Genomic DNA, 13515 nt, shown 5'->3' with positions numbered 1-13515 from the left:
TGAAAATAAAAAATAAAATCAGGAATGATAAAAAACCAAAAAAATCAAAATTTAAGAATAAAAAAAAGAAATTAAAAAAAATACTGAAACTTTTTTATACTCTTCAATATAGAAACATAAAATTAAAAAAAAGGACGACGCTTGTGATTCTTAATCGATTTTTTTTAAAGATTAACAAAAATATAAATGAAATAAAAAAATTACAAAACTATGAAAAATCAGAAAATTTAATTTCAAAAACAAACAGGAATAAAAACACAGAAATTAAGAATTCAAAACTTGAATTTGTTTTATATATTATATACATTATAAAATTTCTAACTAACATAACTTTAAAACTTTTTTTTTAATACAGTTCGTACTTGATACACTCAACCCCCGGTGGTTGGTCACTTTTTCGTTTGACACTTTTTTAGTTTGTACCCCGTCGGTTGGTCAAAGCCAAACTAAAAAGTGACGAACTGTCACTTTTTACACGGTGCTCACGCACACTATCAAAACAAACGATTGGTAGTGTGTGTGTGAGCTCCGTGTAAAAGGGGTGTCAAACTAAAAAGTGACTCCGTTCGTTTGACAACAGATGGTGTCAAACTATCGGTGTCGAGATCGGGGTATTTAAAAATTTGAGAGATTTAGAAATTTGAAAATTAAAAGATTTAAAAATGTATAAATATAAAAATTAAAAAAAATTTGAAATTTAAAATATAACAAATGAGTGTTAAGAAATGGGAATCTTTTGCTTATAAACCATTATTCACCAATACACTCAAACCCCGATGGTTTGACAACAACTTTTAGCACAGAGAACAGATGTACATCTAGGCTCTAACTTATGTGTAAACACTGTTGCACTAAAAAAAATGAGTTGCATACAATCTTGCATCAAAGAAATTAGAGTGTGCAGGATACGCTTGGCGGCGCCACCGTCGCGGCTGAGAATACTTGACTTAACAATGAAAAAGGCTCAATAATTTCGAAAGAAAATAAATGTTAACCTCGTTTAAATATAAAATTCACTTCTGTATAATTCCAGTTGACTAAAAGTAATGCAAAAATGCATTAACATTAACGAAAACATAACAGAAAATTCATTCAAAAATGATTTTTCAAGCGACAACTTAAAATAGTCCCTTTACACATGTTATGTCCGATTTCGTTTTGTTTACCTTCTTTGGCGCGTAAAATTGCAACCCTCTGATGAAGGACAGTTAGACATTGGTCTGATGTCGTTCGTACTGAATGTTTTATGCAGTGATTAGATGGCCCAACGTTCTGCTACTGTAGGCCATCATGATTTTGGAAGTGGCGCTATCTAGGCGGATGGTGCACACCCTAGCTCTTTTCAACGTATTTTGGTTTGAATTTTTACACACGTTTTTCAATGCTGTTTGTTCAATGACATACGTCTGTTCTCTGTGCTTTTAGTTTTTAGTTTGACACCCCTTTATACAGGGTTCACACACACTACCAAACGATTGTTTGGTGACCAACCAGTGTACTTGATTTGCAATTACATAATTTTGAATAAGTTTGACTGTGTCGAAAATGAGTAATGTTGAACCCAAAATTGGGTATATTCTAAACCTCTACGTTGACAGTTCCTTTTTTCACCACCACCCTGTACCAGTGCTGTCGATCCGTCAAAAACGCCCTCCCTCTCTCTCGCTCTCTCCGCATCGCAACCAAATCAAAAAATCCAACTGGCTCACCGACTCTCTCAAGTTCCAAGTGGAATTCAGTCATCGTTGGTGAATCGAGGAGATGCAAACTGCTTCTTGCCGTCGTCCGTCGTCGTCGTCGCCCTCTTCGATCACCGTCGTTTCTAGCTCTCTCGCTTCCGGCGGTGATTCCGGACTCGCGCCGTGCGTGTGCTTGTGAGTGTGTGCGTACCGCGTGCGTGTGTGTTTGACAAACTCTTTCGTGAGTGTGATCTTTTTTTTCGGGCTCTAGAAATTCGATAAAGTTTCACGACCGTCGCGTTTTTCGTTCTCTTCTTCGTTTTCCTTCCTCACCCACTCACAAAAATCGTGTGAGTCGTGTCTTCTTCTTGGAGTGAGAATTCCCCTGTTGGTGGTGTTGGTGTGTGCGAGCAGAACGGCACAAGGGCGGCGTGTGTATGCGTGCCTGGGAGGGAGTGAGAAGCACATACTCATGCAAGTGAGCGAGCCGAGCAGTGAGCCGTGAGCGACAAGAGAATAACACGGGAGAAAGTGGTTCTCACACTTTGAAATACAAAAAAAGTGAGCGTGCGTGTGTTGGTGTGTGTTGCAAAAAGGCAACATCAGAGAAAAAAGTTTGATTTCGAGCAAATTTGTGCAACGAGCAAAAAAATCAGGAAGGAGCAAGATTCTGCACCGGATTTGTGGGGTGGTTCGTGTGTGGGTGTGTGGTTCCGGAAGAGAGGAGCTTGGGTTCGAGCCCCGTTCGAGGAGTGGATATTTTTTGCTGCTGTCGTCAGCCGTGTTCGTGTATGTGTTAAAGTGGTAAGACGATTTTTGACAGCGATTTATTTTTTGTTTCTGAACTAACTATCATTCTGACAAGAAGGTTTCTGTTGTTTTTATTATTATTTTTGGGTGAATTAATGACCCTGTAAAGAACCGCGATTCAAATGTTATGTAAGCAAAGCCGGATGTGTGGCCTCACGTTGAAGGTGAATTGGCCACAAGGAACTCAGCTTCAGCTGATAATGATGAATCCGCGAGTGGAATAATGTTCTTAGTTGTTTTTTTTTTTGTCCAAAGGGAGGAGATATGACGCACGTCACTGGTGGCAAGAGTTGCCAGTTTTTTTGTATGCTATTTTTCCTTCAAAATTCAAAGGATAAGCTGTGGCAGAACCATCAAAGTTATTTTATTAAAATTTTTATAGAATTTTTCTAACACACAAAAAAACTTCCATGGAAAATCAATTTAATCTTAGATTAAAACAAGATAACAATATTTTTAAAATACAGTCCAGATTCGATTATCCGAAGTTTTGATTTTAGAAGTTCGATTATCCGAAGGTTTGCATGAGACTTCGGATAATTGACTCATGAACTAAAAAAATGTGTTTTTAAATATTCTTGTTTTTAACATAAAATTTGAGTTCTGCTACCCCATTTTACTCAAATTTCAGTTATTGATTGCCTATTTAAAAATTAAATGCATTTTTTTGTTAACATGTATTACATCACCGTTATTGACATACAGGGTGATGAAAGGTCATCCAAAATCTAACTGTGTTGGATGACGTTGTAGGGCATCGGTGTCTTCGGGAAAGTTGTAGAGGAGAAAATTTCATGAAAGTTTTTCGAAGGCGCCAAATTTCTAGCTTTTGATCTACTCGATAAAAGCAGTCGAAAAAGCTTATTTTTTGTGATAACCCAAAAATGTTAGCATTTCAGCGGCCTACTATGCTACTATGCTCTGAAGAGTTGTTCATAACATAAAATTACACATTTTTGCCCAAGACAGCAAAATGTTTTGAGCCTTTATTGAGGAGTTAAACCTATATTTAAGTAATTTTGAGCCTATTTAGAAGTTGATATGTTTTCAAAATTTCAATTACTAAATGCTTTTTTTCTATATTTCAACACCGTCATTTTGGCCGCCATCCTGGATTTAAAAATTCTAAATCTCTTAAGAGTAGTTTAGATAGAGAGAAGGGAAATACTCTTCGGTTTAGAGAACATAAATAAGCGAACGAAAAGAAAAAATAATTGTGATACGTGACATGATTATCCGAAATAAAAAAATTCTGAGGCCTACGGCTAATCGAGTCTATTCCAATATCCGAAGGCTGGCCAGAAAATTATGGGAAACTATAATCTGTATATCAAACTCGCTTATTCTGATGTAACTTATTTCGGTCCCGGATATTGGGGATTCTGTCTAGCAAACACAATTCTCTTAAGAATGAGCAAATGTCCACAGAAGTCTTTTGCATCATTTGCCCAATCAAGTCCTCATACAATTTTGGCAACCGTCCGTACAAAAACGCTACATAAATATTTCAAAATGTAGTGTATCTAGAGAACGGATTTTTTGATCGATTTAATGTCTTCGGCAAAAATGTAGGTATTGCCTAAAAATTGTAACAACACCCTAAACAAAAATTACCTGTTTTTAATTTGGACTTTTCACTTAAAAAATTATCATTTTTTGGCACAGAAGACAAAAAATACCATCTTTTGAGCTTAGGCAAAAGTTGGTCAAAATTTATTTAGCAGTGTTGCCAATTTTTCGAAAGAATCTTGTTTTTGTGAAAAACATTGAAAAAAGTCGATTTTGTATGGCAAAAATATCATCTTTCGAGCTACGGCAAAAGTTGGTCAATATTTATTTGGCAGTGCTGCCAATTTTGCAAAATAAAAAATCATGGTTTTTTGAAAAACGTTGAAAAAAGTTAATTTTTTAATGGCAGAAATACTATCTTTTAGGCTACGGCAAAGTTGGTCAATATTTATTTGGGAGTGTGGCCAATTTTGGCAAAAAAAAACATGATTTTAGGAAAAACCTTAAATTTTTGTTCACTATAAATCTAGAGTAATGTTTGAAAAGGTTCTATAAACATATGAAAGACAATAGCTAAAAGGTCCTTTTCAAGAAAAAACTCTAGAAATGTAAAATCAAATTTGTAATCAATAAATACTTCACTTAAATTTTGATATCGTGCGCCGTTTTTAAGTTTTGTTTACCTGTAGAAATCATGAACAAGCTTGACCATTCCTTAAATATTTTTTTCTCGAAAAGGTTAAAAAAATTCCTATAAATTTGCTTTAAAGATTCGACCAAAAATAGTTTCTGATAGCTTGAAAAATTTCAAATCAACCCTTACATTCGATATGGTCGAAAATGAGTGTTTTTGGGTCTTTTTCAAATTGTACCCATTGATTTTCAAAGGTGAAGTTTGTATGGGCAGAAATAAAAAAATGTTTTTAAAAACTAGTATTTCTACGATTTTTCAGATGTCTTCTAAAAAATAAGACATAGACAATTCAATGCTCTACAACTTTTTCCTTCTAACCAAAGCTGTACAACTCGATTCTAAAAAGTTATTGTGGATTTGAAAAGTATTTTTTTTACGGACATATTTTTTTGAACGGCTTTTCAGCCTCGGTTATCAATAAGTTAATCTTTACCAAAGTCGTTTAAAATTGGCATAGATGCTTAAAAAAATCCACTAAATCTAGTGGAGTAGACTGTCATAAAATTGTTTAAATCACCGGCTCACCGGCGATAGTGAGACGTGGCGAAACAAAAATTCTCAAAAGAATATCAATGAGTAGATGATATTTGCATTACTTCCTTTTGATGATGATTCTTCCATCGTTCGATAAATATAAGCTTATTGAAAATTTTAGCAGAAAAATTACGACAAATAATTGAAATTAATTGAAAAAATCTGACACTGTTTTGCAACCAATGAAAAAAAATCTATGTCTCTGAATCAACGTAAAGTCATCAATAGTCTTTCGCGATATCTTTTATTTATCTCCACGAGTATGACTTCCAAATCAGCTGCAATTAAACTCACGTGTGCGCAGGTTTCCAGTAATGACCAACAATAAGTGGTGATAATTACAACCATCCACCACACCACCAGTGTTGGCAACCCTGCTAAATTCCGGCTGGCCCCGTCTGGAATGCATCACGCTGACCGGCCAGACAGTCTCATTATCATTCTCACACATTCCGCAATCGTCTCACAGGAGTGAAGAATTCTCAGCACCCAACAAGAAAGGGCTCATCGTTGCCGGTATGGCAACACTGGTTCTTATTGCAATGAGAAATAGCAACGCCTTTCTAGTTTGACGTTTTGTGCAATATCTTATTTTATGGGTGAAAACTTTGCAGAAAAAATCGAGTGAGCAATCATTGAACCTTTTTTGTGTGAGAGCTCGCGAGCGAGCGCACGAAGGATGGCTCCAAAGAGAGACGATGAGAAAGCAATAAATTTTTGATAATGAATTTGCAGTGATTCGTGGAATTAATCGAACCAGGCGCACCCATACTAAGGGAGTGATAAGTTGGTGTGTTTTGTTTGTGTTGTGTTGTGTTGGTTGGGTGAAGTTCACTTTTTTTTTGCATCAACACTGCCGTGAGCTCGTGAGCAGTGAGCTCTCACATCGAAGAAGAAGAGACCATTCAGTTCAGTTGGTGTGTGCGACAACCGTTAGCAAACATTTCTTGCGAGCGTGAGATAGTGTTGGTGGTTTGTGGTGCATTTAGGGACGTCCATTGATTGACATCATCGTCGCTTCGTCGTCGTAAGATCGGTCATTCAAGAACAATGTTTTTGTTCGTTTCCGTTCTCGTCGTGAGTAAGTGGTTCCGTTGACAGTTAGTTCCGACAGACATTCCGCAAATATTTACCTTGCAATGAGTTCGTATGAAAGGACCTCTTTGCGTCATCATCGGCCTCCGAGGGACCGACGAACCTCGTTAAATTGATTAATTTTCTTGGAAAAACATAAATACCGGGAAACCGCCCCCGCGCTATGCTAAAGAAGAAGAATCCCTTTTGCGAAGGTGGAACCGCCAATAATGAATGAAATGAGCAAGGAAATGAGTTCAAAAAATGAGGGTGGAAATTCCTGCCAAAAAATTCGTCAAACAGAACAAAACAGAACGTTTTCCTTGCGTAGGTATGTAGCCAGAATTAATTCCGTAATGACACGAGAGGAAGGGTGCGGTACCAAATGCCGAATAGTTGCTTTTGTTTCCGGAAGTAGTTGGCGTTGGTTTTGTTTTCATTTTTTTTTCTTGTTTGGTTCACAGCTGGAACGGTTCCGCGTGGATGGGTGCAACCGTGAAAATAGCTGGAAAAAGATTGTTTATTTTGGGCCCTGCACGGCGGGGAATGTAACAAGTAGGTTGCAACGAAGGGTCCAAAACGGTTGAACGGAAGTTTACAGTTTTGTGCGAGGAACTTCTGTTTTGTTTTCATGAAGTTATGATTTTTTAAAGCTTTCCCGGTTTGACTTTCCTCATTGGAGAGGCCATAAAATCACTCTAAAAATTAACTTTTTGCAATTCCGTCGTGAAACTACTTACTTTTCCTGTCATTCTTGAACGACGAAACAGCCTACTTTTCTGTACCAAAAATAACAGAATCGAATATCAACACTTTTCAAAATAAATGCTGAAAAGTTCTACTTTTCAGCACTGAAATGGGTGCTGAAAAGTTGAACTTTTCAGCACTTGTTTCGAAAAGTATCACTTTTCAACATTTTTTTTTATTTGAACGATTTATTGACAAAATACATGATAATTTGACTTAAAATTTCATTCAATGGGTGTTTTTCGGAATTGCAAAAAATGTTGTATGGAACTCGTTGCAAAACTTGATTTTTTCAGCACTCGTCGTATTTATCCAACTCGGTGAACCTCGTTGGATAAATGTACGACTCGTGCTGAAAAAATCCTCGTTTTGCAACTTGTTGCATAAACTACTATTTTAATTTGACCTCCTAGACCCACCTTTATTTATGCTTATCGACTCAGCAAATTCTGAGCAAATGTATGTGCGTATGTGGCGATGTTGATCAAGAATATGCACTTGATTTTCTCGGCTTTGGTTGAACGATTTTTGTCCGGATGTAGTCTACTCGTTCCAGTTTCGGGTCCTACAGCTTGATATTTAATATTGTAAAGTTCAAAAGTTCTGTTAAAAAAAAAACTATTTAGACGACTACAAAACAGGGTGATTTTTAGCTTAACCTTAAATGACCGGATCTGATCGCCACGAAATAGCCGTTACTATATCAATGAAAGGAATGCAGGAAATAGGACATCTTAAGCATTTATTTGAGCATTTCAAAAAGGCGTTATTACATTCAAACATGATATTTTTTTAAAAGTCGAGGTAGTTATGCCGTGGCATAACCGGAATCGGTAAACACGCATTTTAGTTTAGTTCACCGAGAAGTACTAGAAATGCGGTAACAACTTTTCAAAAGGACAGATGTAAAAAAACTGAGTTTTCACCAGAATCATGTAAAGCGAACCAAACTGTTTATAACACTTGTAGCACCAACGGGGTCAATACTTACGCGAAGCACCAAGGGGGTCAAAAAAGTTGGAAATGCAACTTCATCTGTATCTCGGCGATTTTGATTATCTTGTTGCATTTGATCCGGAAGAATGTAAAAAATCACCCACAACAAGGTAGATCCAAAACAGATGGGTCTACCCTAAGTTAGAATGAAAAAGGCATTTCCAACTTTTTTTTTAGGTGTTCAAAAAGCCGGTGAAGTTGCATTTCCAACTTTTTTGACTCCGTTGGGGCTACAAGTGATAATACATCCTCCAACATCTCAAAATTCCGAAACTACGTAGTATACAAGGGCTTAACAATAAAATCAATCAAAACAAACCAAATCAAATATCGGCCCTTTTTTTCACCCAATCACGAGGGGCGAATGCATTTTCGTTATAATTTTGTGAATTTTAACGTGAAAATTCTCAAAATTGATTTAAATGACAGACATGATTTTTCTGTCTCGAAAATATAAGCTCGTTCAATTTCCCAAAAGTTTGCTTTTGACAACTTTTTAATTTGACTCGTTTTAATATTTTCGTAAGCTTAGTTACTATCCAGGTTGCTACCACACTGAAAAAAATATACTATTTTAAGTTATGAGCAATGTAATTAAGCTTATATCTGTAAGTCCATACATCCAATTCAAATGCTGTTAAAAGCAAACTTAAAAGAAATTGGACGAGCTTTCCGGTTAAAATATTTTCGAGACTGTAGAATAAAGTCTGTCATATAGAAATCGCCAAAAACCACAAAAAAAAAACTATTTTTTAAACATTTTTATTTTTAAAACCGCTGTATCTTCACAAGGATTGGACATAGGACAATGGTCAATATGGAGACTTTTACGTAAAATTATCTGGGAAATCGATTCCCACTATCGGTTTCTAATTTTTTTTTACGTTTAGACCACTTTTGAAGAAAACAGTTTTAGTAATTTTTTTTTATTTTTTTAGGAGGGACATACCATCCTACATTTTTCGTGAGTCTTTTTGTAACATCTTAGGCTATTTCCTCAAAAATTTTGAACAAAAAAAAAACGTGACATCACCTTTAAATTTAACTTTTAAACTTTAAAATCAAAAAATCTCATACAGGTGGCGGGTATTTTTCTTTCAGTGTATTTTTTTCAGAAAGCCCGTCTAATTTCCTACAGGTTTTTTTTTGTTTTTCATAAATATTTCCTACAAGTTTGTCATTGATCACTATTTGATACGATGCAACGGCTTTGAGTTACAGTAACTTTTAAGTTACAAATGCAAAAATATTTAAATAACTCACGTTTTTTTTTTCAAATGTCATTTTTGAGTACAATTGGCTCCCTATACACAAAAATTGCTTCTAAAAAGTGACATTGAAATCGGAGAGGGTCGGGTACCAGAAAAAATCCTGATTTGAGTGGGAATTGCTCTAAATGTAAAATTACCAAAAATGCCTCACATTTTGACCTTTGCAGATCCCCAAAGTTCGATTTCAATCCTGAGATATTCAATAAAAACCGAAAAAACTCCGTGCATTTTTGTCACTTTTCATATGAAAGAAGTGTCGTGCTATCTTGACACACTCTGAAAATTGATGTAAGTGCGACAATTGGCCAAAGAGATTTCAGGTCAGAACGTGTTTGACACAAGTACGAGCTCGACTACCGTAAACATTTTGTGATTATAACTCTGGACTCCAGCAACCAAATTCAACAAAACTTCAGGACGATGCTCAGAATAGTCAACTTAACAAAACGTGTTTGTTATTGTTTACATTGCGTGCTCTCGTTTTTGTTTATTCACGGTCAAAAGTTAAAACGCGTTTTCTTGGAACGTCAAAAAGCGACGTGCGACAAGCCAACACGAAAGCGTCGATTTCGTGGCCGGTGGCACCCGTGTTTTCAATCTGCCAACCCTGGATAAATATATCTTAGAATGGTACGACCAAATATCTTCAAATAAGTTTTTTTAGCGGTTGAGATGCATCGATTTTCAAAGTCGAAAAATTAAACACATGTAAAATTTACGCTGAATAATATTTTGAAAATTTTCAAATCAAGCCTTACATTTCAAATGGCTTATAGAGAGGAGAAGCCTCCGATCTTTGGTAGGCTAAGAATTTGGTCCTATTTTTATCCAAATTCCCGATTCTCAGAATCAGGAGTGAGATTGGGTTATACAAAAATGTTAAAATTTGTATGACCCAATCTCACCCCTCAGACCCAATGTCACCCTTGATGACGGTAGCTTAAAAATCACATCAAATTCATTCCCATAATCCTCAATTGTTACACCCGTTAAATTACACACACCGTATAACCGGCCATGTGGTCACTCACATGCCCCAACCGGCCGATTGACGGTCGATCCCAATCTGGACCTGTTGGGAGGCAAAACGCGCGTGCGAAAAATATCGACAATATTTAATCAAATTAGAAAGCCATTTCGGTTCCGTTCACCCCATCGAGTGGCCACACACACACGGTAAACCCTGGCCAGACCAGCGTCAGTGTGTGTGTGTTTAAAGCGGAAGAGGACACTGTCAGTGGCCGTGATCCTCGTCGGGGCCTCGCGGCCACTGACCCACCGAACCCCGCGCCCCAACTCCATAAAGTGAGAGTGCAAACAACGAAAAAAAAAACTTTAAAAAAGACAACAACAGCGAAAGAGAGATGCGGAGAGTTCACTTTCATGTAATAATCTTTAATAAGACCTTTCTCCTCCGGGGATGTCGGCTGGGTAGTGCCGTGGCGGTGCGCCCGGCCACGGCCAGACCAAACCAGGGGTGTAGCACGCGGCCAGATAATTACTCACCCCCCGCGCGATGCAGCTCGCGCGCGCGAAATTATGAATATGGAATTGCGCGCATTTTACGACCTGGCTCAGCTGACTCTGGGCTGGTGTGGAGTTTTGTTTGGGGAAATGTGCGAGGGAAAATCTGGGCGGGCAGCTAGCAAGACCAGGGGTATTCCTCACGAATAGATACAGCTGAGACTTTAATATTAGGTATCCTAAAGAGTTATATTGAATTTGTGTTTTGAACTCAAATATCAGAAATTTTCAAGCATTTGATATTTTTTCTTATTTAGTTTTCCAGTGATCAATTCTAGGCGGGTTTCGATCTAAAAAATCGCGCAAAATCAATTTTTCAACCAAGTTTTGATCTTTAAAAAGCATTGAAAAGAAGAATTCTTAAAATTCTAGAAAAATTTAGAGTTGGAAGTTTGACTTGTTTTATGTGACTTTGTCAATGTTTTAAAAATTGGTATTTTTTTCTGGGGTCAATTTACTAACATTTTCTATACATTATGTGAAAATAAGTATGCAGTAATTTTTGTAGTGTACCAGACTATGCTTATAAGCATTTCTTTAACAATTTAAATGATAATGGTATCGTTCTATAGTAACAAATGTGAAAAACAAGGAAAAAATTGAAAAGTGACTGTAAAAACATGAAAAAACTAGACTAGTAATGATTGAAGATGGTAGAATAAGCCAAATACCACAAACAAACGTAAACTTACCAGATGCAAATTAAAATACTAAAAATTAAACAAGAAAAATATTACACACGAAAACACGAGAAAAAAAAATTCGAAAAATAAAAAATCGACCAGTAAAGAGTTAAAGTCTTGTTTTATGTTTCAGCACTCATCTATTTGTTGTTTTCTTAAACTGTTAGACCTGCCTTCATCAACGTTTAACCTTCTTTCTCATGTTTATGTTTATATTTGTTTCTGTCATAAGTTAAACACTCTTTTGCTTGATTTTAGTTGCAACAAATTTCATTAGAACATAGTCCAGGACATATCAGAAATTACTGCAAATTTTGCAAATTTTATTTTGACTCAATACATGGGTGACGTTAGTCAAAAGCACAGCCATAACTGCCTCCAGAAATAAAGACGTGTTTTTCAATAATTTGCAGCCTGAAACGGTCATGATATGGAAATTTGGTACTTTTATGTAAAATTGAACGCCCGATTTGATGGCGTACTCAGAATTCCGAAAAAAACGTATTTTTCATCATCAAAATACAAAAATAGTTTAAAACATTCTACCGTTTTTTTGGCTTAATATTGAATGTTTGGCCCTTTTGAAATATTAGTCTTGATTAAAAAAAATAAAAATATATATAACAATAATAAAGAATAAATCATAATATACTACTCGTCTCTTTTTACTCACATTAAAAATGTTGTTTAAAAAATATTATTAAAAAATCTCGAAAATAAAAAAATACCAATTTTGGGAAATTTAGTTTTTGTAAAAAAAGTTAATTATCTAAAAATCGGCAAAAAAATGTTTTTCGGTGTACTAATTTCTTTCTGAATGGTCCTCATCAATACCTACAACTTTGCCGAAGACACCAAATTGATCAGAAAATTCTTTCAAAAGTTACAGATTTTCGAATATTTACGTACCATTTTTGTATGGACAGATGCCAAAATTGTATGAAGATTTGTATGGGTGAATCAACACAAAATGGCTTCTTTGGTCATAGGGAAGGACCCCACGAAGTTTGAACCAAATAAAAAAATATAAACAAAATCCATTTTAGTGGAGAATTCCTCATATGGGAAAAAAATAATCTGAATAAATAAATAAAATTAAATATGTTCAAAATTCATGAATTTCGCTTAAATGAAAAAAATAAATTGAAAAGTAGTATTTTTTGTGGAATGATATTTCAAAGACCTCTAATTTTATTCTCTTCTGACAATATTCGTCAGAAAGCTCGAGTTCCGAACGATAAATCATTCCCGCGTCATCCACGCTCATTTTGTGCTTAACCTTCAAAACCAGGGGCGGTCCACGTTCCGAGAAACCATTTCTCGAGTCCACACCAACAAATCCCGGCGGTGCTAAAAGCTTCGTGCATTCTCGTAAATCTACTCAGACCCACATCTTAATCCGTGGGACGAACGACGCAGCATGAATACGATATTGGCAGTCCCGTCCCCAAAAAAAAAAGTTCAAAAGATACTGAAAACTTCAGAACCAGCAAACCAAGTGACAGCAAAAAAGAGCGCCGGGGAAATGACAAATAATTAAATCAAAACTAGCGGTACCGGACACAGTCGTCATCACGCGGTGTATGTGTGTGTGTGTGTGACCCCCTTTTTGGTGCCTTCCGAGACTGAAACTATGTCGAAAGCTCTCGGCAACCACTTCTTGGTGACGTCGCGCCACGTTTCCCATCTCTGGGCTGGCGAGGTGTATTTCAATGCTGTCATCCCGAACCGGGCCAAGCTCGCTCGACACAGTTTGAAGGCGATATCGAGTTCCTATCTTGGAGTAGGCCCAGTGTGGAGTGGTTGCTTCCTCTTGAGGCAGTGCTGGTTAAACTTACTTGACAACTAAATTTATTGAATTTTCATATTATTTTTAAGATTGTTTGTTTAATTTTTTTGAAGCATGTTTTGTCCAACTTAGAATTATGTTATTTTATTCTGTTTTTTTAACCTATTTTAAATTCCTATAGTAATTATTTTTAAAACGTTGGTAT

General features: G+C 36.2%; 1 protein-coding gene across 2 annotated transcripts in view; it reads left to right on the top strand.

Annotated features, from left to right (window-relative positions):
* The first annotated feature begins 1732 nt into the window (after positions 1-1732).
* The window catches only part of LOC120415739 (ADP-ribosylation factor 6), a 60327-nt gene continuing 48544 nt past the window's right edge, over positions 1733-13515 (top strand). For both annotated transcript variants that reach the window (XM_039577341.2, XM_039577340.2), the window contains exon 1: positions 1733-2483. The gene's annotated coding sequence lies outside the window, so the exon portion shown is untranslated. The remainder of the gene's footprint in view (positions 2484-13515) is intronic.

The sequence above is a fragment of the Culex pipiens genome, chromosome 3 (assembly GCF_016801865.2).
Source record: "Culex pipiens pallens isolate TS chromosome 3, TS_CPP_V2, whole genome shotgun sequence".
NCBI classification, from domain to species: Eukaryota; Metazoa; Arthropoda; class Insecta; order Diptera; family Culicidae; genus Culex; species Culex pipiens.
Note: the sequence above shows the minus strand (reverse complement) of the source record. Positions and strands in the feature narration are given on the sequence as shown.